The 25,256-nt window shown below is 51.2% G+C and overlaps 37 non-coding genes across 37 annotated transcripts; 13 read left to right on the forward strand and 24 right to left on the reverse strand.

Moving 5' to 3' along the window:
* Window positions 1–97: 97 nt before the first annotated feature.
* Window positions 98–184, reverse strand: trnay-gua (transfer RNA tyrosine (anticodon GUA)). Its single transcript is given in 2 exon segments — window positions 98–133; window positions 148–184. It is a non-coding gene; the product is annotated as a tRNA-Tyr (tRNA).
* A 2,667-nt stretch (window positions 185–2,851) lies between these two features.
* trnae-cuc (transfer RNA glutamic acid (anticodon CUC)) lies at window positions 2,852–2,923 on the forward strand. The gene has a single exon. It is a non-coding gene; the product is annotated as a tRNA-Glu (tRNA).
* Window positions 2,924–3,014: 91 nt separating this feature from the next.
* On the reverse strand, window positions 3,015–3,101 carry trnay-gua (transfer RNA tyrosine (anticodon GUA)). The gene is given in 2 exon segments: window positions 3,015–3,050; window positions 3,065–3,101. It is a non-coding gene; the product is annotated as a tRNA-Tyr (tRNA).
* A 233-nt stretch (window positions 3,102–3,334) lies between these two features.
* On the reverse strand, window positions 3,335–3,421 carry trnay-gua (transfer RNA tyrosine (anticodon GUA)). The gene is given in 2 exon segments: window positions 3,335–3,370; window positions 3,385–3,421. It is a non-coding gene; the product is annotated as a tRNA-Tyr (tRNA).
* A 929-nt stretch (window positions 3,422–4,350) lies between these two features.
* Window positions 4,351–4,422, forward strand: trnae-cuc (transfer RNA glutamic acid (anticodon CUC)). Its single transcript has one exon. It is a non-coding gene; the product is annotated as a tRNA-Glu (tRNA).
* Window positions 4,423–4,513: 91 nt separating this feature from the next.
* trnay-gua (transfer RNA tyrosine (anticodon GUA)) lies at window positions 4,514–4,600 on the reverse strand. Its single transcript is given in 2 exon segments — window positions 4,514–4,549; window positions 4,564–4,600. It is a non-coding gene; the product is annotated as a tRNA-Tyr (tRNA).
* A 217-nt stretch (window positions 4,601–4,817) lies between these two features.
* Window positions 4,818–4,904, reverse strand: trnay-gua (transfer RNA tyrosine (anticodon GUA)). Its single transcript is given in 2 exon segments — window positions 4,818–4,853; window positions 4,868–4,904. It is a non-coding gene; the product is annotated as a tRNA-Tyr (tRNA).
* A 927-nt stretch (window positions 4,905–5,831) lies between these two features.
* trnae-cuc (transfer RNA glutamic acid (anticodon CUC)) lies at window positions 5,832–5,903 on the forward strand. Its single transcript has one exon. It is a non-coding gene; the product is annotated as a tRNA-Glu (tRNA).
* A 91-nt stretch (window positions 5,904–5,994) lies between these two features.
* On the reverse strand, window positions 5,995–6,081 carry trnay-gua (transfer RNA tyrosine (anticodon GUA)). The gene is given in 2 exon segments: window positions 5,995–6,030; window positions 6,045–6,081. It is a non-coding gene; the product is annotated as a tRNA-Tyr (tRNA).
* Window positions 6,082–6,313: 232 nt separating this feature from the next.
* Window positions 6,314–6,400, reverse strand: trnay-gua (transfer RNA tyrosine (anticodon GUA)). Its single transcript is given in 2 exon segments — window positions 6,314–6,349; window positions 6,364–6,400. It is a non-coding gene; the product is annotated as a tRNA-Tyr (tRNA).
* Window positions 6,401–7,327: 927 nt separating this feature from the next.
* Window positions 7,328–7,399, forward strand: trnae-cuc (transfer RNA glutamic acid (anticodon CUC)). The gene has a single exon. It is a non-coding gene; the product is annotated as a tRNA-Glu (tRNA).
* A 1,424-nt stretch (window positions 7,400–8,823) lies between these two features.
* On the forward strand, window positions 8,824–8,895 carry trnae-cuc (transfer RNA glutamic acid (anticodon CUC)). Its single transcript has one exon. It is a non-coding gene; the product is annotated as a tRNA-Glu (tRNA).
* Window positions 8,896–8,986: 91 nt separating this feature from the next.
* trnay-gua (transfer RNA tyrosine (anticodon GUA)) lies at window positions 8,987–9,073 on the reverse strand. Its single transcript is given in 2 exon segments — window positions 8,987–9,022; window positions 9,037–9,073. It is a non-coding gene; the product is annotated as a tRNA-Tyr (tRNA).
* Window positions 9,074–9,306: 233 nt separating this feature from the next.
* trnay-gua (transfer RNA tyrosine (anticodon GUA)) lies at window positions 9,307–9,393 on the reverse strand. Its single transcript is given in 2 exon segments — window positions 9,307–9,342; window positions 9,357–9,393. It is a non-coding gene; the product is annotated as a tRNA-Tyr (tRNA).
* A 927-nt stretch (window positions 9,394–10,320) lies between these two features.
* trnae-cuc (transfer RNA glutamic acid (anticodon CUC)) lies at window positions 10,321–10,392 on the forward strand. Its single transcript has one exon. It is a non-coding gene; the product is annotated as a tRNA-Glu (tRNA).
* A 91-nt stretch (window positions 10,393–10,483) lies between these two features.
* Window positions 10,484–10,570, reverse strand: trnay-gua (transfer RNA tyrosine (anticodon GUA)). The gene is given in 2 exon segments: window positions 10,484–10,519; window positions 10,534–10,570. It is a non-coding gene; the product is annotated as a tRNA-Tyr (tRNA).
* Window positions 10,571–11,817: 1,247 nt separating this feature from the next.
* trnae-cuc (transfer RNA glutamic acid (anticodon CUC)) lies at window positions 11,818–11,889 on the forward strand. The gene has a single exon. It is a non-coding gene; the product is annotated as a tRNA-Glu (tRNA).
* A 91-nt stretch (window positions 11,890–11,980) lies between these two features.
* Window positions 11,981–12,067, reverse strand: trnay-gua (transfer RNA tyrosine (anticodon GUA)). The gene is given in 2 exon segments: window positions 11,981–12,016; window positions 12,031–12,067. It is a non-coding gene; the product is annotated as a tRNA-Tyr (tRNA).
* Window positions 12,068–13,476: 1,409 nt separating this feature from the next.
* On the reverse strand, window positions 13,477–13,563 carry trnay-gua (transfer RNA tyrosine (anticodon GUA)). The gene is given in 2 exon segments: window positions 13,477–13,512; window positions 13,527–13,563. It is a non-coding gene; the product is annotated as a tRNA-Tyr (tRNA).
* Window positions 13,564–14,810: 1,247 nt separating this feature from the next.
* On the forward strand, window positions 14,811–14,882 carry trnae-cuc (transfer RNA glutamic acid (anticodon CUC)). The gene has a single exon. It is a non-coding gene; the product is annotated as a tRNA-Glu (tRNA).
* Window positions 14,883–14,973: 91 nt separating this feature from the next.
* Window positions 14,974–15,060, reverse strand: trnay-gua (transfer RNA tyrosine (anticodon GUA)). Its single transcript is given in 2 exon segments — window positions 14,974–15,009; window positions 15,024–15,060. It is a non-coding gene; the product is annotated as a tRNA-Tyr (tRNA).
* Window positions 15,061–15,293: 233 nt separating this feature from the next.
* Window positions 15,294–15,380, reverse strand: trnay-gua (transfer RNA tyrosine (anticodon GUA)). The gene is given in 2 exon segments: window positions 15,294–15,329; window positions 15,344–15,380. It is a non-coding gene; the product is annotated as a tRNA-Tyr (tRNA).
* Window positions 15,381–16,307: 927 nt separating this feature from the next.
* trnae-cuc (transfer RNA glutamic acid (anticodon CUC)) lies at window positions 16,308–16,379 on the forward strand. Its single transcript has one exon. It is a non-coding gene; the product is annotated as a tRNA-Glu (tRNA).
* Window positions 16,380–16,470: 91 nt separating this feature from the next.
* On the reverse strand, window positions 16,471–16,557 carry trnay-gua (transfer RNA tyrosine (anticodon GUA)). The gene is given in 2 exon segments: window positions 16,471–16,506; window positions 16,521–16,557. It is a non-coding gene; the product is annotated as a tRNA-Tyr (tRNA).
* Window positions 16,558–16,790: 233 nt separating this feature from the next.
* Window positions 16,791–16,877, reverse strand: trnay-gua (transfer RNA tyrosine (anticodon GUA)). Its single transcript is given in 2 exon segments — window positions 16,791–16,826; window positions 16,841–16,877. It is a non-coding gene; the product is annotated as a tRNA-Tyr (tRNA).
* A 927-nt stretch (window positions 16,878–17,804) lies between these two features.
* trnae-cuc (transfer RNA glutamic acid (anticodon CUC)) lies at window positions 17,805–17,876 on the forward strand. Its single transcript has one exon. It is a non-coding gene; the product is annotated as a tRNA-Glu (tRNA).
* Window positions 17,877–17,967: 91 nt separating this feature from the next.
* On the reverse strand, window positions 17,968–18,054 carry trnay-gua (transfer RNA tyrosine (anticodon GUA)). The gene is given in 2 exon segments: window positions 17,968–18,003; window positions 18,018–18,054. It is a non-coding gene; the product is annotated as a tRNA-Tyr (tRNA).
* Window positions 18,055–18,287: 233 nt separating this feature from the next.
* trnay-gua (transfer RNA tyrosine (anticodon GUA)) lies at window positions 18,288–18,374 on the reverse strand. The gene is given in 2 exon segments: window positions 18,288–18,323; window positions 18,338–18,374. It is a non-coding gene; the product is annotated as a tRNA-Tyr (tRNA).
* Window positions 18,375–19,301: 927 nt separating this feature from the next.
* On the forward strand, window positions 19,302–19,373 carry trnae-cuc (transfer RNA glutamic acid (anticodon CUC)). The gene has a single exon. It is a non-coding gene; the product is annotated as a tRNA-Glu (tRNA).
* Window positions 19,374–19,464: 91 nt separating this feature from the next.
* Window positions 19,465–19,551, reverse strand: trnay-gua (transfer RNA tyrosine (anticodon GUA)). The gene is given in 2 exon segments: window positions 19,465–19,500; window positions 19,515–19,551. It is a non-coding gene; the product is annotated as a tRNA-Tyr (tRNA).
* A 233-nt stretch (window positions 19,552–19,784) lies between these two features.
* Window positions 19,785–19,871, reverse strand: trnay-gua (transfer RNA tyrosine (anticodon GUA)). Its single transcript is given in 2 exon segments — window positions 19,785–19,820; window positions 19,835–19,871. It is a non-coding gene; the product is annotated as a tRNA-Tyr (tRNA).
* Window positions 19,872–20,798: 927 nt separating this feature from the next.
* On the forward strand, window positions 20,799–20,870 carry trnae-cuc (transfer RNA glutamic acid (anticodon CUC)). Its single transcript has one exon. It is a non-coding gene; the product is annotated as a tRNA-Glu (tRNA).
* A 91-nt stretch (window positions 20,871–20,961) lies between these two features.
* On the reverse strand, window positions 20,962–21,048 carry trnay-gua (transfer RNA tyrosine (anticodon GUA)). The gene is given in 2 exon segments: window positions 20,962–20,997; window positions 21,012–21,048. It is a non-coding gene; the product is annotated as a tRNA-Tyr (tRNA).
* Window positions 21,049–21,281: 233 nt separating this feature from the next.
* Window positions 21,282–21,368, reverse strand: trnay-gua (transfer RNA tyrosine (anticodon GUA)). Its single transcript is given in 2 exon segments — window positions 21,282–21,317; window positions 21,332–21,368. It is a non-coding gene; the product is annotated as a tRNA-Tyr (tRNA).
* Window positions 21,369–22,295: 927 nt separating this feature from the next.
* On the forward strand, window positions 22,296–22,367 carry trnae-cuc (transfer RNA glutamic acid (anticodon CUC)). Its single transcript has one exon. It is a non-coding gene; the product is annotated as a tRNA-Glu (tRNA).
* Window positions 22,368–22,458: 91 nt separating this feature from the next.
* On the reverse strand, window positions 22,459–22,545 carry trnay-gua (transfer RNA tyrosine (anticodon GUA)). Its single transcript is given in 2 exon segments — window positions 22,459–22,494; window positions 22,509–22,545. It is a non-coding gene; the product is annotated as a tRNA-Tyr (tRNA).
* Window positions 22,546–22,778: 233 nt separating this feature from the next.
* On the reverse strand, window positions 22,779–22,865 carry trnay-gua (transfer RNA tyrosine (anticodon GUA)). The gene is given in 2 exon segments: window positions 22,779–22,814; window positions 22,829–22,865. It is a non-coding gene; the product is annotated as a tRNA-Tyr (tRNA).
* Between the last annotated feature and the right edge of the window lie 2,391 nt (window positions 22,866–25,256).

Consider the following 25,256-nt stretch of genomic DNA (forward strand, 5'->3'; position numbering starts at 1 on the left):
TTAAGCCATTGCCCAACTAGCCCAAAGCCAGCGTGCTGACATGGCAAGCTAATTTGACGACAAGAGATGGAGCGACTTCAAGAGGAAAAGCTCTACCTCCTTCGAGCCGGATTCGAACCAGCGACCTAAGGATGACCAGGGGAACGACTACAGTCCTCCGCTCTACCAACTGAGCTATCGAAGGCCGAGCGTGCTTGCGGAGATTGCGACGTCAGAAGGCTCGGCCATCCTGACCCCGCAAACAGCGTAGACTAGGCTTCTTAGCGTAAGTTATCGTACTACTTTTGGAATTACTTCTGAATTAATTTTTGCGAGAGCGTGTGCTCCCTGGCTGCCGTTTGCACACACAACCCATCTGCAAGTAGCTTTTAACAGATGCTGCCAAAGCGTTTTTGGGTTCAATGATTGCATCCCATTTCTCATATTGTATTACGTGGCGCTCACAGGAAGAAAAATATCCATTCTAAGACTGTTACACGGCCTATGTAAGTGCATCAAACGTGTAATAACGATATTTGATAAAAACCCAATTTGATAGCCATGTGCCCAAGGATCCTCTAGCACAGTGGTCACCATCCCTGTTCCTGGAGATCTACCCTCCTGCCTACTTTACACCCAATCCTGCTTCAGCACACCTGCGTCCAATTTTTGGGTGACCGTGAAAAGCATGATTGGCAGGTTCAGGTGTGTTTGATTAGGGTTGGAGGCGAACTCTGCAGGAAAGTAGATCTCCAGGAACAGGGTTGGTGACCACTGCTCTAGCACTTCCGGGTGTGCCCTTCTCAGCGCTGTTTAAAGCCCGATAAGGGTCCTGCGACTGATATTGACCCCTGTGTCTTTCCGTACGTAGACACTTTGGTACTGACAACGCCTTCAGGGTGATTTTTCCGTTTACAAGCAGTCCAGTTATACTCTGCCGGATGCAGCGGTCGGAGTGTCTGCTCTGGTTGCAGGCTAAATGACAAACGGCCAGGTCCAAGAGTGTCGGCCTCTGCGCATGCCAGTGCGCTTGGTGTAACTGTTCATATGTGACCCGTCACGGAAACCAGGGACTCAAGTCGGCAGCACAAGTTTCGAGAAAATGAGAAACAAAGTTTTTTTTTCGAAATTTGTGATTTTCGTTTTATTGCAGAATCTGTTAGTTGAGATCACGAAGAAGCCTCTCCATGTTTGAGATAGCAGTTTTTGTATATTTAAAAGCGTACATTTTGCGGTTAAAATAGGCTTGTTTTTCCGGAGATTCTAGCGTGCAGCGGGGGGCGTCATTGTCTGTGTGTATATTTACATACTGTATAAGCTTGTGTTTTCGCCTCCGCCCCCAAAGGGAACAGCGTGACTACTAAATAAGGATAGTTCGCCCAAAAATGAAAATAATGTAAGTAATGACTCACCCTTATGTCGTTCTAAACTCGGAAGACCTCCGTTCATCTTCGGAACACAGTTTAAGATGTTTTATCGTTAGATTTAGTCCGAGAGCTTTCCCCTTCATTGAAAATCTATGTATGGTTTCCATGTCCAGAAAGTTAATAAAAACATCATCCAAGTAGTCCATGTGACATCAGTGGGTCAGTAAGATTGTGTTGATGCATCGAAAATACAGTTTGGTCCAAAAATAGCAGAATTACGACTTTATTCAGCATTGTCTTCTCTTCCGGCTCGAGCGTGAAGTCACGTGACTGTAGTGACGCGCTGCCCTGTTCCTCAGATATGTTTGCTAAGTTTTTTTTTTTTTTTTAAACTTATAGCCTGCGTCTCCCCAGACTGTAAAGCTCGGGCGCACAAAACAAAAGAAAAATAAAAGAAGCTGGGGCGGAACAAATAACAGTCAGCCGCATCGTACGTCTGCCGCGTCACTGACTTTATGCGGCGCCGCAGTGGGATGACGTCAAAGTACCGCGAGAGCTCTTCAAGAAATCTTACGCAGTAGTTTAATTTCGACTCGCTCTCGCGGTACTTTGACGTCATCTGTATGTCAGTTCTTGCAGCGCAGCATGAGTCCAAACACACAGAAGTTACGTAGATATCGTTGTATTCTTCATATAATTGGCTACATGTTTTGTCAATCAATATTTTCCATGAAGTCATTGGCTGATGGAGGAACGAGCGAGCCATTGGTAACCTCTCTAAAGGATGTCACGTTTTCGACGGCGCTGTTTGGATGATCTATTATACTACTTCCCTATTTTAAATACAAACTTTGAAGGCGGGTTCATGTGTTTAACGGAGTGTAAACTCATATACCCTTACATGTTACGATTTAAATAGTCTTCAGATTATATATTATATTGTATTACCAGACATTCATGCGAAATCTGATGTAAACAATCTATATTTCACGGATTATACGCATTTGTGGACAAATATGGTCATTGGATAATCTGAAACAGACCGGATTCGACTTGTGATCCCCACAAAGGTAAAAGAGTCATGTTTATTTTTGCGGGTTGTCATTTGGTCATAAAATACTACATATGATGCTAGAACATCTCAAAAAGGGTTTTACAGGGGGCATGGCTTAGCTAAATGAGATGTAAATGAGCCCTATTGTCTCCCCCAGCTGAAAAGAAGAGTCCCTTTCGTCTCGATTTTCTCGGTTTGAGTATTTCTGAGTTCCTATATTCAAATGGCCACAACTTCTCCAAATCTTATCAGATTTCCATGTGTTACACATCGTTGGAAAGCTTAGAAACTGCACTTTCAGAATCTGTGAATAACTCAAAATGCCCAGATCCGACTTGTGTCCCTACTTTCCGTGACTGGTCACATATCTCTTGGAAGACAAAGACACACTCTTGACAGAACAAGGAACGGCAAGCTTCTCTCAGCACAATGACCCTGGAGCTTTCGGTGCTCCCTGGTGGTCTAGTGGTTAGGATTCGGCGCTCTCACCGCCGCGGCCTGGGTTCGATTCCCGGTCAGGGAACGTGGCTTTTGACGTCCGACGAGCACTTTTGTACCGTGAAGCCGAATGTGACTGCAAGAGATGCCGCGACACGAAGAGGTAAAACTCAACCTCCTTCGAGCCGGATTCGAACCAGCGACCTAAGGATGGCCGGGGGATCGCCTACAGTCCTCCGCTCTACCAACTGAGCTATCGAAGGCACGGGTGCGCTTGCGCCACGGATGGTCTATTTTGGCCTAGGGCGGCAGGCGCACAAAGCCGCGAGGGCGAGCAGAAAAGCGAAACCGAGCCAGCCAAGGGGCAAACCTACAATCATCTGAGACGTAGTAAGAGGCTTAAGCCATTGCCCAACTAGCCCAAAGCCAGCGTGCTGACATGGCAAGCTAATTTGACGACAAGAGATGGAGCGACTTCAAGAGGAAAAGCTCTACCTCCTTCGAGCCGGATTCGAACCAGCGACCTAAGGATGACCAGGGGAACGACTACAGTCCTCCGCTCTACCAACTGAGCTATCGAAGGCCGAGCGTGCTACCGGAGATTGCGACGTCAGAAGGCTCGGCCATCCTGACCCCGCAAACAGCGTAGACTAGGCTTCTTAGCGTAAGTTATCGTACTACTTTTGGAATTACTTCTGAATTAATTTTTGCGAGAGCGTGTGCTCCCTGGCTGCCGTTTGCACACACAACCCATCTGCAAGTAGCTTTTAACAGATGCTGCCAAAGCGTTTTTGGGTTCAATGATTGCATCCCATTTCTCATATTGTATTACGTGGCGCTCACAGGAAGAAAAATATCCATTCTAAGACTGTTACACGGCCTATGTAAGTGCATCAAACGTGTAATAACGATATTTGATAAAAACCCAATTTGATAGCCATGTGCCCAAGGATCCTCTAGCACAGTGGTCACCATCCCTGTTCCTGGAGATCTACCCTCCTGCCTACTTTACACCCAATCCTGCTTCAGCACACCTGCCTCCAATTTTTGGGTGACCGTGAAAAGCATGATTGGCAGGTTCAGGTGTGTTTGATTAGGGTTGGAGGCGAACTCTGCAGGAAAGTAGATCTCCAGGAACAGGGTTGGTGACCACTGCTCTAGCACTTCCGGGTGTGCCCTTCTCAGCGCTGTTTAAAGCCCGATAAGGGTCCTGCGACTGATATTGACCCCTGTGTCTTTCCGTACGTAGACACTTTGGTACTGACAACGCCTTCAGGGTGATTTTTCCGTTTACAAGCAGTCCAGTTATACTCTGCCGGATGCAGCGGTCGGAGTGTCTGCTCTGGTTGCAGGCTAAATGACAAACGGCCAGGTCCAAGAGTGTCGGCATCTCTGCGCATGCCAGTGCGCTTGGTGTAACTGTTCATATCTCTTGGAAGACAAAGACACACTCTTGACAGAACAAGGAACGGCAAGCTTCTTTCAGCACAATGACCCTGGAGCTTTCGGTGCTCCCTGGTGGTCTAGTGGTTAGGATTCGGCGCTCTCACCGCCGCGGCCCGGGTTCGATTCCCGGTCAGGGAACGCGACTTTTGACGTCCGACGAGCACTTTTGTACCGTAAAGCCGAATGTGACGGCAAGAGATGCCGCGACACGAAGAGGTAAAACTCAACCTCCTTCGAGCCGGATTCGAACCAGCGACCTAAGGATGGCCGGGGGATCGCCTACAGTCCTCCGCTCTACCAACTGAGCTATCGAAGGCACGGGTGCGCTTGCGCAACGGATGGTCTATTTTGGCCTAGGGCCGCGAGGGCGAGCAGAAAAGCGAAACCGAGCCAGCCAAGGGGCAAACCTACAATCATCTGAGACGTAGTAAGAGGCTTAAGCCATTGCCCAACTAGCCCAAAGCCAGCGTGCTGACATGGCAAGCTAAATTGACGACAAGAGATGGAGCGACTTAAAGAGGAAAAGCTCTACCTCCTTCGAGCCGGATTCGAACCAGCGACCTAAGGATGACCAGGGGAACGACTACAGTCCTCCGCTCTACCAACTGAGCTATCGAAGGCCGAGCGTGCTAGCGGAGATTGCGACGTCAGAAGGCTCGGCCATCCTGACCCCGCAAACAGCGTAGACTAGGCTTCTTAGTGTAAGTTATCGTACTACTTTTGGAATTACTTCTGAATTAATTTTTGCGAGAGCGTGTGCTCCCTGGCTGCCGTTTGCACACACAACCCATCTGCAAGTAGCTTTTAACAGATGCTGCCAAAGCGTTTTTGGGTTCAATGATTGCATCCCATTTCTCATATTGTATTACGTGGCGCTCACAGGAAGAAAAATATCCATTCTAAGACTGTTACACGGCCTATGTAAGTGCATCAAACGTGTAATAACGATATTTGATAAAAACCCAATTTGATAGCCATGTGCCCAAGGATCCTCTAGCACAGTGGTCACCATCCCTGTTCCTGGAGATCTACCCTCCTGCCTACTTTACACCCAATCCTGCTTCAGCACACCTGCCTCCAATTTTTGGGTGACCGTGAAAAGCATGATTGGCAGGTTCAGGTGTGTTTGATTAGGGTTGGAGGCGAACTCTGCAGGAAAGTAGATCTCAAGGAACAGGGTTGGTGACCACTGCTCTAGCACTTCCGGGTGTGCCCTTCTCAGCGCTGTTTAAAGCCCGATAAGGGTCCTGCGACTGATATTGACCCCTGTGTCTTTCCGTACGTAGACACTTTGGTACTGACAACGCCTTCAGGGTGATTTTTCCGTTTACAAGCAGTCCAGTTATACTCTGCCGGATGCAGCGGTCGGAGTGTCTGCTCTGGTTGCAGGCTAAATGACAAACGGCCAGGTCCAAGAGTGTCTGCCTCTGCGCATGCCAGTGCGCTTGGTGTAACTGTTCATATCTCTTGGAAGACAAAGACACACTCTTGACAGAACAAGGAACGGCAAGCTTCTCTCAGCACAATGACCCTGGAGCTTTCGGTGCTCCCTGGTGGTCTAGTGGTTAGGATTCGGCGCTCTCACCGCCGCGGCCCGGGTTCGATTCCCGGTCAGGGAACGCGGCTTTTGACGTCCGACGAGCACTTTTGAACCGTAAAGCCGAATGTGACGGCAAGAGATGCCGCGACACAAAGAAGTAAAACTCAACCTCCTTCGAGCCGGATTCGAACCAGCGACCTAAGGATGGCCGGGGGATCGCCTACAGTCCTCCGCTCTACCAACTGAGCTATCGAAGGCACGGGTGCGCTTGCGCCACGGATGGTCTATTTTGGCCTAGGGCGGCAGGCGCACAAAGCCGCGAGGGCGAGCAGAAAAGCGAAACCGAGCCAGCCAAGGGGCAAACCTACAATCGCTGAGACGTAGTAAGAGGCTTAAGCCATTGCCCAACTAGCCCAAAGCCAGCGTGCTGACATGGCAAGCTAATTTGACGACAAGAGATGGAGCGACTTCAAGAGGAAAAGCTCTACCTCCTTCGAGCCGGATTCGAACCAGCGACCTAAGGATGACCAGGGGAACGACTACAGTCCTCCGCTCTACCAACTGAGCTATCGAAGGCCGAGCGTGCTAGCGGAGATTGCGACGTCAGAAGGCTCGGCCATCCTGACCCCGCAAACAGCGTAGACTAGGCTTCTTAGCGTAAGTTATCGTACTACTTTTGGAATTACTTCTGAATTAATTTTTGCGAGAGCGTGTGCTCCCTGGCTGCCGTTTGCACACACAACCCATCTGCAAGTAGCTTTTAACAGATGCTGCCAAAGCGTTTTTGGGTTCAATGATTGCATCCCATTTCTCATATTGTATTACGTGGCGCTCACAGGAAGAAAAATATCCATTCTAAGACTGTTACACGGCCTATGTAAGTGCATCAAACGTGTAATAACGATATTTGATAAAAACCCAATTTGATAGCCATGTGCCCAAGGATCCTCTAGCACAGTGGTCACCATCCCTGTTCCTGGAGATCTACCCTCCTGCCTACTTTACACCCAATCCTGCTTCAGCACACCTGCCTCCAATTTTTGGGTGACCGTGAAAAGCATGATTGGCAGGTTCAGGTGTGTTTGATTAGGGTTGGAGGCGAACTCTGCAGGAAAGTAGATCTCAAGGAACAGGGTTGGTGACCACTGCTCTAGCACTTCCGGGTGTGCCCTTCTCAGCGCTGTTTAAAGCCCGATAAGGGTCCTGCGACTGATATTGACCCCTGTGTCTTTCCGTACGTAGACACTTTGGTACTGACAACGCCTTCAGGGTGATTTTTCCGTTTACAAGCAGTCCAGTTATACTCTGCCGGATGCAGCGGTCGGAGTGTCTGCTCTGGTTGCAGGCTAAATGACAAACGGCCAGGTCCAAGAGTGTCGGCCTCTGCGCATGCCAGTGCGCTTGGTGTAACTGTTCATATCTCTTGGAAGACAAAGACACACTCTTGACAGAACAAGGAACGGCAAGCATCTCTCAGCACAATGACCCTGGAGCTTTTGGTGCTCCCTGGTGGTCTAGTGGTTAGGATTCGGCGCTCTCACCGCCGCGGCCCGGGTTCGATTCCCGGTCAGGGAACGCGGCTTTTGACGTCCGACGAGCACTTTTGTACCGTAAAGCCGAATGTGACGGCAAGAGATGCCGCGACACGAAGAGGTAAAACTCAACCTCCTTCGATCCGGATTCGAACCAGCGACCTAAGGATGGCCGGGGGATCGCCTACAGTCCTCCGCTCTACCAACTGAGCTATCGAAGGCACGGGTGCGCTTGCGCCACGGATGGTCTATTTTGGCCTAGGGCGGCAGGCGCACAAAGCCGCGAGGGCGAGCAGAAAAGCGAAACCGAGCCAGCCAAGGGGCAAACCTACAATCATCTGAGACGTAGTAAGAGGCTTAAGCCATTGCCCAACTAGCCCAAAGCCAGCGTGCTGACATGGCAAGCTAATTTGACGACAAGAGATGGAGCGACTTCAAGAGGAAAAGCTCTACCTCCTTCGAGCCGGATTCGAACCAGCGACCTAAGGATGACCAGGGGAACGACTACAGTCCTCCGCTCTACCAACTGAGCTATCAAGGCCGAGCGTGCTAGCGGAGATTGCGACGTCAGAAGGCTCGGCCATCCTGACCCCGCAAACAGCGTAGACTAGGCTTCTTAGCGTAAGTTATCGTACTACTTTTGGAATTACTTCTGAATTAATTTTTGCGAGAGCGTGTGCTCCCTGGCTGCCGTTTGCACACACAACCCATCTGCAAGTAGCTTTTAACAGATGCTGCCAAAGCGTTTTTGGGTTCAATGATTGCATCCCATTTCTCATATTGTATTACGTGGCGCTCACAGGAAGAAAAATATCCATTCTAAGACTGTTACACGGCCTATGTAAGTGCATCAAACGTGTAATAACGATATTTGATAAAAACCCAATTTGATAGCCATGTGCCCAAGGATCCTCTAGCACAGTGGTCACCATCCCTGTTCCTGGAGATCTACCCTCCTGCCTACTTTACACCCAATCCTGCTTCAGCACACCTGCCTCCAATTTTTGGGTGACCGTGAAAAGCATGATTGGCAGGTTCAGGTGTGTTTGATTAGGGTTGGAGGCGAACTCTGCAGGAAAGTAGATCTCCAGGAACAGGGTTGGTGACCACTGCTCTAGCACTTCCGGGTGTGCCCTTCTCAGCGCTGTTTAAAGCCCGATAAGGGTCCTGCGACTGATATTGACCCCTGTGTCTTTCCGTACGTAGACACTTTGGTACTGACAACGCCTTCAGGGTGATTTTTCCGTTTACAAGCAGTCCAGTTATACTCTGCCGGATGCAGCGGTCGGAGTGTCTGCTCTGGTTGCAGGCTAAATGACAAACGGCCAGGTCCAAGAGTGTCGGCCTCTGCGCATGCCAGTGCGCTTGGTGTAACTGTTCATATCTCTTGGAAGACAAAGACACACTCTTGACAGAACAAGGAACGGCAAGCTTCTTTCAGCACAATGACCCTGGAGCTTTCGGTGCTCCCTGGTGGTCTAGTGGTTAGGATTCGGCGCTCTCACCGCCGCGGCCCGGGTTCGATTCCCGGTCAGGGAACGCGACTTTTGACGTCCGACGAGCACTTTTGTACCGTAAAGCCGAATGTGACGGCAAGAGATGCCGCGACACGAAGAGGTAAAACTCAACCTCCTTCGAGCCGGATTCGAACCAGCGACCTAAGGATGGCCGGGGGATCGCCTACAGTCCTCCGCTCTACCAACTGAGCTATCGAAGGCACGGGTGCGCTTGCGCCACGGATGGTCTAATTTGGCCTAGGGCGGCAGGCGCACAAAGCCGCGAGGGCGAGCAGAAAAGCGAAACCGAGCCAGCCAAGGGGCAAACCTACAATCATCTGAGACGTAGTAAGAGGCTTAAGCCATTGCCCAACTAGCCCAAAGCCAGCGTGCTGACATGGCAAGCTAATTTGACGACAAGAGATGGAGCGACTTCAAGAGGAAAAGCTCTACCTCCTTCGAGCCGGATTCGAACCAGCGACCTAAGGATGACCAGGGGAACGACTACAGTCCTCCGCTCTACCAACTGAGCTATCGAAGGCCGAGCGTGCTAGCGGAGATTGCGACGTCAGAAGGCTCGGCCATCCTGACCCCGCAAACAGCGTAGACTAGGCTTCTTAGCGTAAGTTATCGTACTACTTTTGGAATTACTTCTGAATTAATTTTTGCGAGAGGGTGTGCTCCCTGGCTGCCGTTTGCACACACAACCCATCTGCAAGTAGCTTTTAACAGATGCTGCCAAAGCGTTTTTGGGTTCAATGATTGCATCCCATTTCTCATATTGTATTACGTGGCGCTCACAGGAAGAAAAATATCCATTCTAAGACTGTTACACGGCCTATGTAAGTGCATCAAACGTGTAATAACGATATTTGATAAAAACCCAATTTGATAGCCATGTGCCCAAGGATCCTCTAGCACAGTGGTCACCATCCCTGTTCCTGGAGATCTACCCTCCTGCCTACTTTACACCCAATCCTGCTTCAGCACACCTGCCTCCAATTTTTGGGTGACCGAGAAAAGCATGATTGGCAGGTTCAGGTGTGTTTGATTAGGGTTGGAGGCGAACTCTGCAGGAAAGTAGATCTCAAGGAACAGGGTTGGTGACCACTGCTCTAGCACTTCCGGGTGTGCCCTTCTCAGCGCTGTTTAAAGCCCGATAAGGGTCCTGCGACTGATATTGACCCCTGTGTCTTTCCGTACGTAGACACTTTGGTACTGACAACGCCTTCAGGGTGATTTTTCCGTTTACAAGCAGTCCAGTTATACTCTGCCAGATGCAGCGGTCGGAGTGTCTGCTCTGGTTGCAGGCTAAATGACAAACGGCCAGGTCCAAGAGTGTCTGCCTCTGCGCATGCCAGTGCGCTTGGTGTAACTGTTCATATCTCTTGGAAGACAAAGACACACTCTTGACAGAACAAGGAACGGCAAGCTTCTCTCAGCACAATGACCCTGGAGCTTTCGGTGCTCCCTGGTGGTCTAGTGGTTAGGATTCGGCGCTCTCACCGCCGCGGCCCGGGTTCGATTCCCGGTCAGGGAACGCGGCTTTTGACGTCCGACGAGCACTTTTGTACCGTAAAGCCGAATGTGACGGCAAGAGATGCCGCGACACGAAGAGGTAAAACTCAACCTCCTTCGAGCCGGATTCGAACCAGCGACCTAAGGATGGCCGGGGGATCGCCTACAGTCCTCCGCTCTACCAACTGAGCTATCGAAGGCACGGGTGCGCTTGCGCCACGGATGGTCTATTTTGGCCTAGGGCGGCAGGCGCACAAAGCCGCGAGGGCGAGCAGAAAAGCGAAACCGAGCCAGCCAAGGGGCAAACCTACAATCATCTGAGACGTAGTAAGAGGCTTAAGCCATTGCCCAACTAGCCCAAAGCCAGCGTGCTGACATGGCAAGCTAAATTGACGACAAGAGATGGAGCGACTTAAAGAGGAAAAGCTCTACCTCCTTCGAGCCGGATTCGAACCAACGACCTAAGGATGACCAGGGGAACGACTAGAGTCCTCCGCTCTACCAACTGAGCTATCGAAGGCCGAGCGTGCTAGCGGAGATTGCGACGTCAGAAGGCTCGGCCATCCTGACCCCGCAAACAGCGTAGACTAGGCTTCTTAGTGTAAGTTATCGTACTACTTTTGGAATTACTTCTGAATTAATTTTTGCGAGAGCGTGTGCTCCCTGGCTGCCGTTTGCACACACAACCCATCTGCAAGTAGCTTTTAACAGATGCTGCCAAAGCGTTTTTGGGTTCAATGATTGCATCCCATTTCTCATATTGTATTACGTGGCGCTCACAGGAAGAAAAATATCCATTCTAAGACTGTTACACGGCCTATGTAAGTGCATCAAACGTGTAATAACGATATTTGATAAAAACCCAATTTGATAGCCATGTGCCCAAGGATCCTCTAGCACAGTGGTCACCATCCCTGTTCCTGGAGATCTACCCTCCTGCCTACTTTACACCCAATCCTGCTTCAGCACACCTGCCTCCAATTTTTGGGTGACCGTGAAAAGCATGATTGGCAGGTTCAGGTGTGTTTGATTAGGGTTGGAGGCGAACTCTGCAGGAAAGTAGATCTCAAGGAACAGGGTTGGTGACCACTGCTCTAGCACTTCCGGGTGTGCCCTTCTCAGCGCTGTTTAAAGCCCGATAAGGGTCCTGCGACTGATATTGACCCCTGTGTCTTTCCGTACGTAGACACTTTGGTACTGACAACGCCTTCAGGGTGATTTTTCCGTTTACAAGCAGTCCAGTTATACTCTGCCGGATGCAGCGGTCGGAGTGTCTGCTCTGGTTGCAGGCTAAATGACAAACGGCCAGGTCCAAGAGTGTCGGCCTCTGCGCATGCCAGTGCGCTTGGTGTAACTGTTCATATCTCTTGGAAGACAAAGACACACTCTTGACAGAACAAGGAACGGCAAGCATCTCTCAGCACAATGACCCTGGAGCTTTCGGTGCTCCCTGGTGGTCTAGTGGTTAGGATTCGGCGCTCTCACCGCCGCGGCCCGGGTTCGATTCCCGGTCAGGGAACGCGGCTTTTGACGTCCGACGAGCACTTTTGTACCGTAAAGCCGAATGTGACGGCAAGAGATGCCGCGACACGAAGAGAAAAAACTCAACCTCCTTCGAGCCGGATTCGAACCAGCGACCTAAGGATGGCCGGGGGATCGCCTACAGTCCTCCGCTCTACCAACTGAGCTATCGAAGGCACGGGTGCGCTTGCGCCACGGATGGTCTATTTTGGCCTAGGGCGGCAGGCGCACAAAGCCGCGAGGGCGAGCAGAAAAGCGAAACCGAGCCAGCCAAGGGGCAAACCTACAATCATCTGAGACGTAGTAAGAGGCTTAAGCCATTGCCCAACTAGCCCAAAGCCAGCGTGCTGACATGGCAAGCTAATTTGACGACAAGAGATGGAGCGACTTCAAGAGGAAAAGCTCTACCTCCTTCGAGCCGGATTCGAACCAGCGACCTGAGGATGACCAGGGGAACGACTACAGTCCTCCGCTCTACCAACTGAGCTATCGAAGGCCGAGCGTGCTAGCGGAGATTGCGACGTCAGAAGGCTCGGCCATCCTGACCCCGCAAACAGCGTAGACTAGGCTTCTTAGCGTAAGTTATCGTACTACTTTTGGAATTACTTCTGAATTAATTTTTGCGAGAGCGTGTGCTCCCTGGCTGCCGTTTGCACACACAACCCATCTGCAAGTAGCTTTTAACAGATGCTGCCAAAGCGTTTTTGGGTTCAATGATTGCATCCCATTTCTCATATTGTATTACGTGGCGCTCACAGGAAGAAAAATATCCATTCTAAGACTGTTACACGGCCTATGTAAGTGCATCAAACGTGTAATAACGATATTTGATAAAAACCCAATTTGATAGCCATGTGCCCAAGGATCCTCTAGCACAGTGGTCACCATCCCTGTTCCTGGAGATCTACCCTCCTGCCTACTTTACACCCAATCCTGCTTCAGCACACCTGCCTCCAATTTTTGGGTGACCGTGAAAAGCATGATTGGCAGGTTCAGGTGTGTTTGATTAGGGTTGGAGGCGAACTCTGCAGGAAAGTAGATCTCCAGGAACAGGGTTGGTGACCACTGCTCTAGCACTTCCGGGTGTGCCCTTCTCAGCGCTGTTTAAAGCCCGATAAGGGTCCTGCGACTGATATTGACCCCTGTGTCTTTCCGTACGTAGACACTTTGGTACTGACAACGCCTTCAGGGTGATTTTTCCGTTTACAAGCAGTCCAGTTATACTCTGCCGGATGCAGCGGTCGGAGTGTCTGCTCTGGTTGCAGGCTAAATGACAAACGGCCAGGTCCAAGAGTGTCGGCCTCTGCGCATGCCAGTGCGCTTGGTGTAACTGTTCATATCTCTTGAAAGACAAAGACACACTCTTGACAGAACAAGGAACGGCAAGCTTGTCTCAGCACAATGACCCTGGAGCTTTCGGTGCTCCCTCGTGGTCTAGTGGTTAGGATTCGGCGCTCTCACCGCCGTTGCCCGGGTTCGATTCCCGGTCAGGGAACGCGGCTTTTGACGTCCGACGAGCACTTTTGAACCATAAAGCCAATAAGACGGCAAGAGATGCCGTGACACGAAGAGGTAAAACTCAACCTCCTTCGAGCCGGATTCGAACCAGCGACCTAAGGATGGCCGGGGGATCGCCTACAGTCCTCCGCTCTACCAACTGAGCTATCGAAGGCAGGGGTGCGCTTGCGCCACGGATGGTCTATTTTGGCCTAGGGCGGCAGGCGCACAAAGCCGCGAGGGCGAGCAGAAAAGCGAAACCGAGCCAGCCAAGGGGCAAACCTACAATCATCTGAGACGTAGTAAGAGGCTTAAGCCATTGCCCAACTAGCCCAAAGCCAGCGTGCTGACATGGCAAGCTAATTTGACGACAAGAGATGGAGCGACTTCAAGAGGAAAAGCTCTACCTCCTTCGAGCCGGATTCGAACCAGCGAACTAAGGATGACCAGGGGAACGACTACAGTCCTCCGCTCTACCAACTGAGCTATCGAAGGCCGAGCGTGCTAGCGGAGATTGCGACGTCAGAAGGCTCGGCCATCCTGACCCCGCAAACAGCGTAGACTAGGCTTCTTAGCGTAAGTTATCATACTACTTTTGGAATTACTACTGAATTAATTTTTGCGAGAGCGTGTGCTCCCTGGCTGCCGTTTGCACACACAACCCATCTGCAAGTAGCTTTTAACAGATGCTGCCAAAGCGTTTTTGGGTTCAATGATTGCATCCCATTTCTCATATTGTATTACGTGGCGCTCACAGGAAGAAAAATATCCATTCTAAGACTGTTACACGGCCTATGTAAGTGCATCAAACGTGTAATAACGATATTTGATAAAAACCCAATTTGATAGCCATGTGCCCAAGGATCCTCTAGCACAGTGGTCACCATCCCTGTTCCTGGAGATCTACCCTCCTGCCTACTTTACACCCAATCCTGCTTCAGCACACCTGCCTCCAATTTTTGGGTGACCGTGAAAAGCATGATTGGCAGGTTCAGGTGTGTTTGATTAGGGTTGGAGGCGAACTCTGCAGGAAAGTAGATCTCCAGGAACAGGGTTGGTGACCACTGCTCTAGCACTTCCGGGTGTGCCCTTCTCAGCGCTGTTTAAAGCCCGATAAGGGTCCTGCGACTGATATTGACCCCTGTGTCTTTCCGTACGTAGACACTTTGGTACTGACAACGCCTTCAGGGTGATTTTTCCGTTTACAAGCAGTCCAGTTATACTCTGCCGGATGCAGCGGTCGGAGTGTCTGCTCTGGTTGCAGGCTAAATGACAAACGGCCAGGTCCAAGAGTGTCGGCCTCTGCGCATGCCAGTGCGCTTGGTGTAACTGTTCATATCTCTTGGAAGACAAAGACACACTCTTGACAGAACAAGGAACGGCAAGCTTCTCTCAGCACAATGACCCTGGAGCTTTCGGTGCTCCCTGGTGGTCTAGTGGTTAGGATTCGGCGCTCTCACCGCCGCGGCCCGGGTTCGATTCCCGGTCAGGGAACGTGGCTTTTGACGTCCGACGAGCACTTTTGTACCGTAAAGCCGAATGTGACGGCAAGAGATGCCGCGACACGAAGAGGTAAAACTCAACCTCCTTCGAGCCGGATTCGAACCAGCGACCTAAGGATGGCCGGGGGATCGCCTACAGTCCTCCGCTCTACCAACTGAGCTATCGAAGGCAGGGGTGCGCTTGCGCCACGGATGGTCTATTTTGGCCTAGGGCGGCAGGCGCACAAAGCCGCGAGGGCGAGCAGAAAAGCGAAACCGAGCCAGCCAAGGGGCAAACCTACAATCATCTGAGACGTAGTAAGAGGCTTAAGCCATTGCCCAACTAGCCCAAAGCCAGCGTGCTGACATGGCAAGCTAATTTGACGACAAGAGATGGAGCGACTTCAAGAGGAAAAGCTCTACCTCCTTCGAGCCGGATTCGAACCAGCGACCTAAGGATGACCAGGGGAACGACTACAGTCCTCCGCTCTACCAACTGAGCTATCGAAGGCCGAGCGTGCTAGCGGAGATTGCGACGTCAGAAGGCTCGGCCATCCTGACCCCGCAAACAGCGTAGACTAGGCTTCTTAGCGTAAGTTATCGTACTACTTTTGGAATTACTTCTGAATTAATTTTTGCGAGAGCGTGTGCTCCCTGGCTGCCGTTTGCACACACAACCCATCTGCAAGTAGCTTTTAACAGATGCTGCCAAAGCGTTTTTGGGTTCAATGATTGCATCCCATTTCTCATATTGTATTACGTGGCGCTCACAGGAAGAAAAATATCCATTCTAAGACTGTTACACGGCCTATGTAAGTGCATCAAACGTGTAATAACGATATTTGATAAAAACCCAATTTGATAGCCATGTGCCCAAGGATCCTCTAGCACAGTGGTCACCATCCCTGTTCCTGGAGATCTACCCTCCTGCCTACTTTACACCCAATCCTGCTTCAGCACACCTGCCTCCAATTTTTGGGTGACCGTGAAAAGCATGATTGGCAGGTTCAGGTGTGTTTGATTAGGGTTGGAGGCGAACTCTGCAGGAAAGTAGATATCCAGGAACAGGGTTGGTGACCACTGCTCTAGCACTTCCGGGTGTGCCCTTCTCAGCGCTGTTTAAAGCCCGATAAGGGTCCTGCGACTGATATTGACCCCTGTGTCTTTCCGTACGTAGACACTTTGGTACTGACAACGCCTTCAGGGTGATTTTTCCGTTTACAAGCAGTCCAGTTATACTCTGCCGGATGCAGCGGTCGGAGTGTCTGCTCTGGTTGCAGGCTAAATGACAAACGGCCAGGTCCAAGAGTGTTGGCCTCTGCGCATGCCAGTGTGCTTGGTGTAACTGTTCATATCTCTTGGAAGACAAGGACACACTCTTGACAGAACAAGGAACGGCAAGCTTCTCTCAGCACAATGACCCAGGAGCTTTTGGTGCTCCCTGGTGGTCTAGTGGTTAGGATTCGGCGCTCTCACCGCCGCGGCCCGGGTTCGATTCCCGGTCAGGGAACGCGGCTTTTGACGTCCGACGAGCACTTTTGTACCGTAAAGCCGAATGTGACGGCAAGAGATGCGGCGACACGAAGAGGTAAAACTCAACCTCCTTCGAGCCGGATTCGAACCAGCGACCTAAGGATGGCCGGGGGATCGCCTACAGTCCTCCGCTCTACCAACTGAGCTATCGAAGGCACGGGTGCGCTTGCGCCACGGATGGTCTATTTTGGCCTAGGGCGGCAGGCGCACAAAGCCGCGAGGGCGAGCAGAAAAGCGAAACCGAGCCAGCCAAGGGGCAAACCTACAATCATCTGAGACGTAGTAAGAGGCTTAAGCCATTGCCCAACTAGCCCAAAGCCAGCGTGCTGACATGGCAAGCTAATTTGACGACAAGAGATGGAGCGACTTCAAGAGGAAAAGCTCTACCTCCTTCGAGCCGGATTCGAACCAGCGACCTAAGGATGACCAGGGGAACGACTACAGTCCTCCGCTCTACCAACTGAGCTATCGAAGGCCGAGCGTCCTAGCGGAGATTGCGACGTCAGAAGGCTCGGCCATCCTGACCCCGCAAACAGCGTAGACTAGGCTTCTTAGCGTAAGTTATCGTACTACTTTTGGAATTACTTCTGAATTAATTTTTGCGAGAGCGTGTGCTCCCTGGCTGCCGTTTGCACACACAACCCATCTGCAAGTAGCTTTTAACAGATGCTGCCAAAGCGTTTTTGGGTTCAATGATTGCATCCCATTTCTCATATTGTATTACGTGGCGCTCACAGGAAGAAAAATATCCATTCTAAGACTGTTACACGGCCTATGTAAGTGCATCAAACGTGTAATAACGATATTTGATAAAAACCCAATTTGATAGCCATGTGCCCAAGGATCCTCTAGCACAGTGGTCACCATCCCTGTTCCTGGAGATCTACCCTCCTGCCTACTTTACACCCAATCCTGCTTCAGCACACCTGCCTCCAATTTTTGGGTGACCGTGAAAAGCATGATTGGCAGGTTCAGGTGTGTTTGATTAGGGTTGGAGGCGAACTCTGCAGGAAAGTAGATCTCCAGGAACAGGGTTGGTGACCACTGCTCTAGCACTTCCTGGTGTGCCCTTCTCAGCGCTGTTTAAAGCCCGATAAGGGTCCTGCGACTGATATTGACCCCTGTGTCTTTCCGTAGGTAGACACTTTGGTACTGACAACGCCTTCAGGGTGATTTTTCCGTTTACAAGCAGTCCAGTTATACTCTGCCGGATGCAGCGGTCGGAGTGTCTGCTCTGGTTGCAGGCTAAATGACAAACGGCCAGGTCCAAGAGTGTCGGCCTCTGCGCATGCCAGTGCGCTTGGTGTAACTGTTCATATCTCTTGGAAGACAAAGACACACTCTTGACAGAACAAGGAACGGCAAGATTCTCTCAGCACAATGACCCTGGAGCTTTCGGTGCTCCCTGGTGGTCTAGTGGTTAGGATTCGGCGCTCTCACCGCCGCGGCCCGGGTTCGATTCCCGGTCAGGGAACGCGGCTTTTGACGTCCGACGAGCACTTTTGTACCGTAAAGCCGAATGTGACGGCAAGAGATGCGGCGACACGAAGAGGTAAAACTCAACCTCCTTCGAGCCGGATTCGAACCAGCGACCTAAGGATGGCCGGGGGATCGCCTACAGTCCTCCGCTCTACCAACTGAGCTATCGAAGGCACGGGTGCGCTTGCGCCACGGATGGTCTATTTTGGCCTAGGGCGGCAGGCGCACAAAGCCGCGAGGGCGAGCAGAAAAGCGAAACCGAGCCAGCCAAGGGGCAAACCTACAATCATCTGAGACGTAGTAAGAGGCTTAAGCCATTGCCCAACTAGCCCAAAGCCAGCGTGCTGACATGGCAAGCTAATTTGACGACAAGAGATGGAGCGACTTCAAGAGGAAAAGCTCTACCTCCTTCGAGCCGGATTCGAACCAGCGACCTAAGGATGACCAGGGGAACGACTACAGTCCTCCGCTCTACCAACTGAGCTATCGAAGGCCGAGCGTGCTAGCGGAGATTGCGACGTCAGAAGGCTCGGCCATCCTGACCCCGCAAACAGCGTAGACTAGGCTTCTTAGCGTAAGTTATCGTACTACTTTTGGAATTACTTCTGAATTAATTTTTGCGAGAGCGTGTGCTCCCTGGCTGCCGTTTGCACACACAACCCATCTGCAAGTAGCTTTTAACAGATGCTGCCAAAGCGTTTTTGGGTTCAATGATTGCATCCCATTTCTCATATTGTATTACGTGGCGCTCACAGGAAGAAAAATATCCATTCTAAGACTGTTACACGGCCTATGTAAGTGCATCAAACGTGTAATAACGATATTTGATAAAAACCCAATTTGATAGCCATGTGCCCAAGGATCCTCTAGCACAGTGGTCACCATCCCTGTTCCTGGAGATCTACCCTCCTGCCTACTTTACACCCAATCCTGCTTCAGCACACCTGCCTCCAATTTTTGGGTGACCGTGAAAAGCATGATTGGCAGGTTCAGGTGTGTTTGATTAGGGTTGGAGGCGAACTCTGCAGGAAAGTAGATATCCAGGAACAGGGTTGGTGACCACTGCTCTAGCACTTCCGGGTGTGCCCTTCTCAGCGCTGTTTAAAGCCCGATAAGGGTCCTGCGACTGATATTGACCCCTGTGTCTTTCCGTACGTAGACACTTTGGTACTGACAACGCCTTCAGGGTGATTTTTCCGTTTACAAGCAGTCCAGTTATACTCTGCCGGATGCAGCGGTCGGAGTGTCTGCTCTGGTTGCAGGCTAAATGACAAACGGCCAGGTCCAAGAGTGTCGGCCTCTGCGCATGCCAGTGTGCTTGGTGTAACTGTTCATATCTCTTGGAAGACAAGGACACACTCTTGACAGAACAAGGAACGGCAAGCTTCTCTCAGCACAATGACCCTGGAGCTTTTGGTGCTCCCTGGTGGTCTAGTGGTTAGGATTCGGCGCTCTCACCGCCGCGGCCCGGGTTCGATTCCCGGTCAGGGAACGCGGCTTTTGACGTCCGACGAGCACTTTTGTACCGTAAAGCCGAATGTGACGGCAAGAGATGCGGCGACACGAAGAGGTAAAACTCAACCTCCTTCGAGCCGGATTCGAACCAGCGACCTAAGGATGGCCGGGGGATCGCCTACAGTCCTCCGCTCTACCAACTGAGCTATCGAAGGCACGGGTGCGCTTGCGCCACGGATGGTCTATTTTGGCCTAGGGCGGCAGGCGCACAAAGCCGCGAGGGCGAGCAGAAAAGCGAAACCGAGCCAGCCAAGGGGCAAACCTACAATCATCTGAGACGTAGTAAGAGGCTTAAGCCATTGCCCAACTAGCCCAAAGCCAGCGTGCTGACATGGTAAGCTAATTTGACGACAAGAGATGGAGCGACTTCAAGAGGAAAAGCTCTACCTCCTTCGAGCCGGATTCGAACCAGCGACCTAAGGATGACCAGGGGAACGACTACAGTCCTCCGCTCTACCAACTGAGCTATCGAAGGCCGAGCGTCCTAGCGGAGATTGCGACGTCAGAAGGCTCGGCCATCCTGACCCCGCAAACAGCGTAGACTAGGCTTCTTAGCGTAAGTTATCGTACTACTTTTGGAATTACTTCTGAATTAATTTTTGCGAGAGCGTGTGCTCCCTGGCTGCCGTTTGCACACACAACCCATCTGCAAGTAGCTTTTAACAGATGCTGCCAAAGCGTTTTTGGGTTCAATGATTGCATCCCATTTCTCATATTGTATTACGTGGCGCTCACAGGAAGAAAAATATCCATTCTAAGACTGTTACACGGCCTATGTAAGTGCATCAAACGTGTAATAACGATATTTGATAAAAACCCAATTTGATAGCCATGTGCCCAAGGATCCTCTAGCACAGTGGTCACCATCCCTGTTCCTGGAGATCTACCCTCCTGCCTACTTTACACCCAATCCTGCTTCAGCACACCTGCCTCCAATTTTTGGGTGACCGTGAAAAGCATGATTGGCAGGTTCAGGTGTGTTTGATTAGGGTTGGAGGCGAACTCTGCAGGAAAGTAGATCTCCAGGAACAGGGTTGGTGACCACTGCTCTAGCACTTCCTGGTGTGCCCTTCTCAGCGCTGTTTAAAGCCCGATAAGGGTCCTGCGACTGATATTGACCCCTGTGTCTTTCCGTAGGTAGACACTTTGGTACTGACAACGCCTTCAGGGTGATTTTTCCGTTTACAAGCAGTCCAGTTATACTCTGCCGGATGCAGCGGTCGGAGTGTCTGCTCTGGTTGCAGGCTAAATGACAAACGGCCAGGTCCAAGAGTGTCGGCCTCTGCGCATGCCAGTGCGCTTGGTGTAACTGTTCATATCTCTTGGAAGACAAAGACACACTCTTGACAGAACAAGGAACGGCAAGATTCTCTCAGCACAATGACCCTGGAGCTTTCGGTGCTCCCTGGTGGTCTAGTGGTTAGGATTCGGCGCTCTCACCGCCGCGGCCCGGGTTCGATTCCCGGTCAGGGAACGCGGCTTTTGACGTCCGACGAGCACTTTTGTACCGTAAAGCCGAATGTGACGGCAAGAGATGCGGCGACACGAAGAGGTAAAACTCAACCTCCTTCGAGCCGGATTCGAACCAGCGACCTAAGGATGGCCGGGGGATCGCCTACAGTCCTCCGCTCTACCAACTGAGCTATCGAAGGCACGGGTGCGCTTGCGCCACGGATGGTCTATTTTGGCCTAGGGCGGCAGGCGCACAAAGCCGCGAGGGCGAGCAGAAAAGCGAAACCGAGCCAGCCAAGGGGCAAACCTACAATCATCTGAGACGTAGTAAGAGGCTTAAGCCATTGCCCAACTAGCCCAAAGCCAGCGTGCTGACATGGCAAGCTAATTTGACGACAAGAGATGGAGCGACTTCAAGAGGAAAAGCTCTACCTCCTTCGAGCCGGATTCGAACCAGCGACCTAAGGATGACCAGGGGAACGACTACAGTCCTCCGCTCTACCAACTGAGCTATCGAAGGCCGAGCGTCCTAGCGGAGATTGCGACGTCAGAAGGCTCGGCCATCCTGACCCCGCAAACAGCGTAGACTAGGCTTCTTAGCGTAAGTTATCGTACTACTTTTGGAATTACTTCTGAATTAATTTTTGCGAGAGCGTGTGCTCCCTGGCTGCCGTTTGCACACACAACCCATCTGCAAGTAGCTTTTAACAGATGCTGCCAAAGCGTTTTTGGGTTCAATGATTGCATCCCATTTCTCATATTGTATTACGTGGCGCTCACAGGAAGAAAAATATCCATTCTAAGACTGTTACACGGCCTATGTAAGTGCATCAAACGTGTAATAACGATATTTGATAAAAACCCAATTTGATAGCCATGTGCCCAAGGATCCTCTAGCACAGTGGTCACCATCCCTGTTCCTGGAGTTCTACCCTCCTGCCTACTTTACACCCAATCCTGCTTCAGCACACCTGCCTCCAATTTTTGGGTGACCGTGAAAAGCATGATTGGCAGGTTCAGGTGTGTTTGATTAGGGTTGGAGGCGAACTCTGCAGGAAAGTAGATCTCCAGGAACAGGGTTGGTGACCACTGCTCTAGCACTTCCGGGTGTGCCCTTCTCAGCGCTGTTTAAAGCCCGATAAGGGTCCTGCGACTGATATTGACCCCTGTGTCTTTCCGTACGTAGACACTTTGGTACTGACAACGCCTTCAGGGTGATTTTTCCGTTTACAAGCAGTCCAGTTATACTCTGCCGGATGCAGCGGTCGGAGTGTCTGCTCTGGTTGCAGGCTAAATGACAAACGGCCAGGTCCAAGAGTGTCGGCCTCTGCGCATGCCAGTGCGCTTGGTGTAACTGTTCATATCTCTTGGAAGACAAAGACACACTCTTGACAGAACAAGGAACGGCAAGCTTCTCTCAGCACAATGACCCTGGAGCTTTTGGTGCTCCCTGGTGGTCTAGTGGTTAGGATTCGGCGCTCTCACCGCCGCGGTCCGGGTTCGATTCCCGGTCAGGGAACGCGGCATTTGACATCCGACGAGCACTTTTGAACGGCAAAGCCGAATGTGACGGCAAGAGATGCCGCGACACGAAGGGGTAAAACTCAACCTCCTTCGAGCCGGATTCGAACCAGCGACCTAAGGATGGCCGGGTGATCGCCTACAGTCCTCCGCTCTACCAACTGAGCTATCGAAGGCAGGGGTGCGCTTGCGCCACGGATGGTCTATTTTGGTCTAGGGCGGCAGGCGCACAAAGCCGCGAGGGCGAGCAGAAAAGCGAAACCGAGCCAGCCAAGGGGAAAACCTACAATCATCTGAGATGTAGTAAGAGGCTTAAGCCATTGCCCAACTAGCCCAAAGCCAGCGTGCTGACATGGCAAGCTAATTTGACGACAAGAGATGGAGCAACTTCAAGAGGAAAAGCTCTAGCTCCTTCGAGCCGGATTCGAACCAGCGACCTAAGGATGACCAGGGGAACGACTACAGTCCTCCGCTCTACCAACTGAGCTATCGAAGGCCGGGCGTGCTGGCGGAGATTGCGACGTGAGAAGGCTCGGCCATCCTGACCCCGCAAACAGCGTAGACTAGGCTTCTTAGCGTAAGTTATCGTACTACTTTTGAAATTACTTCTGAATTAATTTTTGCGAGAGCGTGTGCTCCCTGGCTGCCGTTTGCACACACAACCCATCTGCAAGTAGCTTTCAACAGATGCTGCCAAAGCGTTTTTGGGTTCAATGATTGCATCCCATTTCTCATATTGTATTACGTGGCGCTCACAGGAAGAAAAATATCCATTCTAAGACTGTTACACGGCCTATGTAAGTGCATCAAACGTGTAATAACGATATTTGATAAAAACCCAATTTGATAGCCATGTGCCCAAGGATCCTCTTGCACAGTGGTCACCATCCCTGTTCCTGGAGATCTACCCTCCTGCCTACTTTACACCCAATCCTGCTTCAGCACACCTGCCTCCAATTTTTGGGTAGCCGTGAAAAGCATGATTGGCAGGTTCAGGTGTGTTTGATTAGGGTTGGAGGCGAACTCTGCAGGAAAGTAGATCTCCAGGAACAGGGTTGGTGACCACTGCTCTAGCACTTCCGGGTGTGCCCTTCTCAGCGCTGTTTAAAGCCCGATAAGGGTCCTGCGACTGATATTGACCCCTGTGTCTTTCCGTACGTAGACACTTTGGTACTGACAACGCCTTCAGGGTGATTTTTCCGTTTACAAGCAGTCCAGTTATACTCTGCCGGATGCAGCGGTCGGAGTGTCTGCTCTGGTTGCAGGCTAAATGACAAATGGCCAGGTCCAAGAGTGTCGGCCTCTGCGCATGCCAGTGCGCTTGGTGTAACTGTTCATATCTCTTGGAAGACAAAGACACACTCTTGACAGAACAAGGAACGGCAAGCTTCTCTCAGCACAATGACCTTGGAGCTTTCGGTGCTCCCTGGTGGTCTAGTGGTTAGGATTCGGCGCTCTCACCGCCGCGGCCCGGGTTCGATTCGCGGTCAGGGAACGCGGCTTTTGACATCTGACGAGCACTTTTGAACCGTAAAGCCGAATGTGACGGCAAGAGATGCCGCGACACGAAGAGGTAAAACTCAACCTCCTTCGAGCCGGATTCGAACCAGCGACTTAAGGATGACCAGGGGAACGACTACAGTCGTCCGCTCTACCAACAGAGCTATCGAAGGCCGGGCGTGCTGGCGGAGATTGCGACGTGAGAAGGCTCGGCCATCCTGACCCCGCAAACAGCGTAGACTAGGCTTCTTAGCGTGAGTTATCGTACTACTTTTGGAATTACTTCTGAATTAATTTTTGCGAGAGCGTTTGCTCCCTGGCTGCCGTTTGCACACACAACCCATCTGCAAGTAGCTTTCAACAGATGCTGCCAAAGCGTTTTTGGGTTCAATGATTGCATCCTATTTCTCATATTGTATTACGTGGCGCTCACAGGAAGAAAAATATCCATTCTAAGACTGTTACACGGCCTATGTAAGTGCATCAAACGTGTAATAACGATATTTGATAAAAACCCATTTTGATAGCCATGTGCCCAAGGATCCTCTAGCACAGTGGTCACCATCCCTGTTCCTGGAGATCTACCCTCCTGCCTACTTTACACCCAATCCTGCTTCAGCACACCTGCCTCCAATTTTTGGGTAGCCGTGAAAAGCATGATTGGCAGGTTCAGGTGTGTTTGATTAGGGTTGGAGGCGAACTCTGCAGGAAAGTAGATCTCCAGGAACAGGGTTGGTGACCACTGCTCTAGCACTTCCGGGTGTGCCCTTCTCAGCGCTGTTTAAAGCCCGATAAGGGTCCTGCGACTGATATCGACCCCTGTGTCTTTCCGTACGTAGACACTTTGGTACTGACAACGCCTTCAGGGTGATTTCTCCGTTTACAAGCAGTCCAGTTATACTCTGCCGGATGCAGCAGTCGGAGTGTCTGCTCTGGTTGCAGGCTAAATGACAAACGGCCAGGTCCAAGAGTGTCGGCCTCTGCGCATGCCAGTGCGCTTGGTGTAACTGTTCATATCTCTTGGAAGACAAAGACACACTCTTGACAGAACAAGGAATGGCAAGCTTCTCTCAGCACAATGACCCTGAAGCTTTTGGTGCTCCCTGGTGGTCTAGTGTTTAGGATTTGGTGCTCTCACCGCCGCCGGCCGGGTTCGATTCCCAGTCAGGGAATGCAGCTTTTGACATCCGACGAGTACTTTTGAACGGCAAAGCCGAATGTGACGGCAAGAGATGCCGCGACACGAAGAGGTAAAACTCAACCTCCTTCGAGCCGGATTCGAACCAGCGACCTAAGGATGACCAGAGGAACGACTACAGTCCCCGCTCTACCAACTGAGCTATGGAAGGCAAGGGTGTGCTTGCGCCACGGATGGTCTATTTTGGCC

Source organism: Paramisgurnus dabryanus, chromosome 10, assembly GCF_030506205.2.
Source record: "Paramisgurnus dabryanus chromosome 10, PD_genome_1.1, whole genome shotgun sequence".
Taxonomy (NCBI): Eukaryota; Metazoa; Chordata; class Actinopteri; order Cypriniformes; family Cobitidae; genus Paramisgurnus; species Paramisgurnus dabryanus.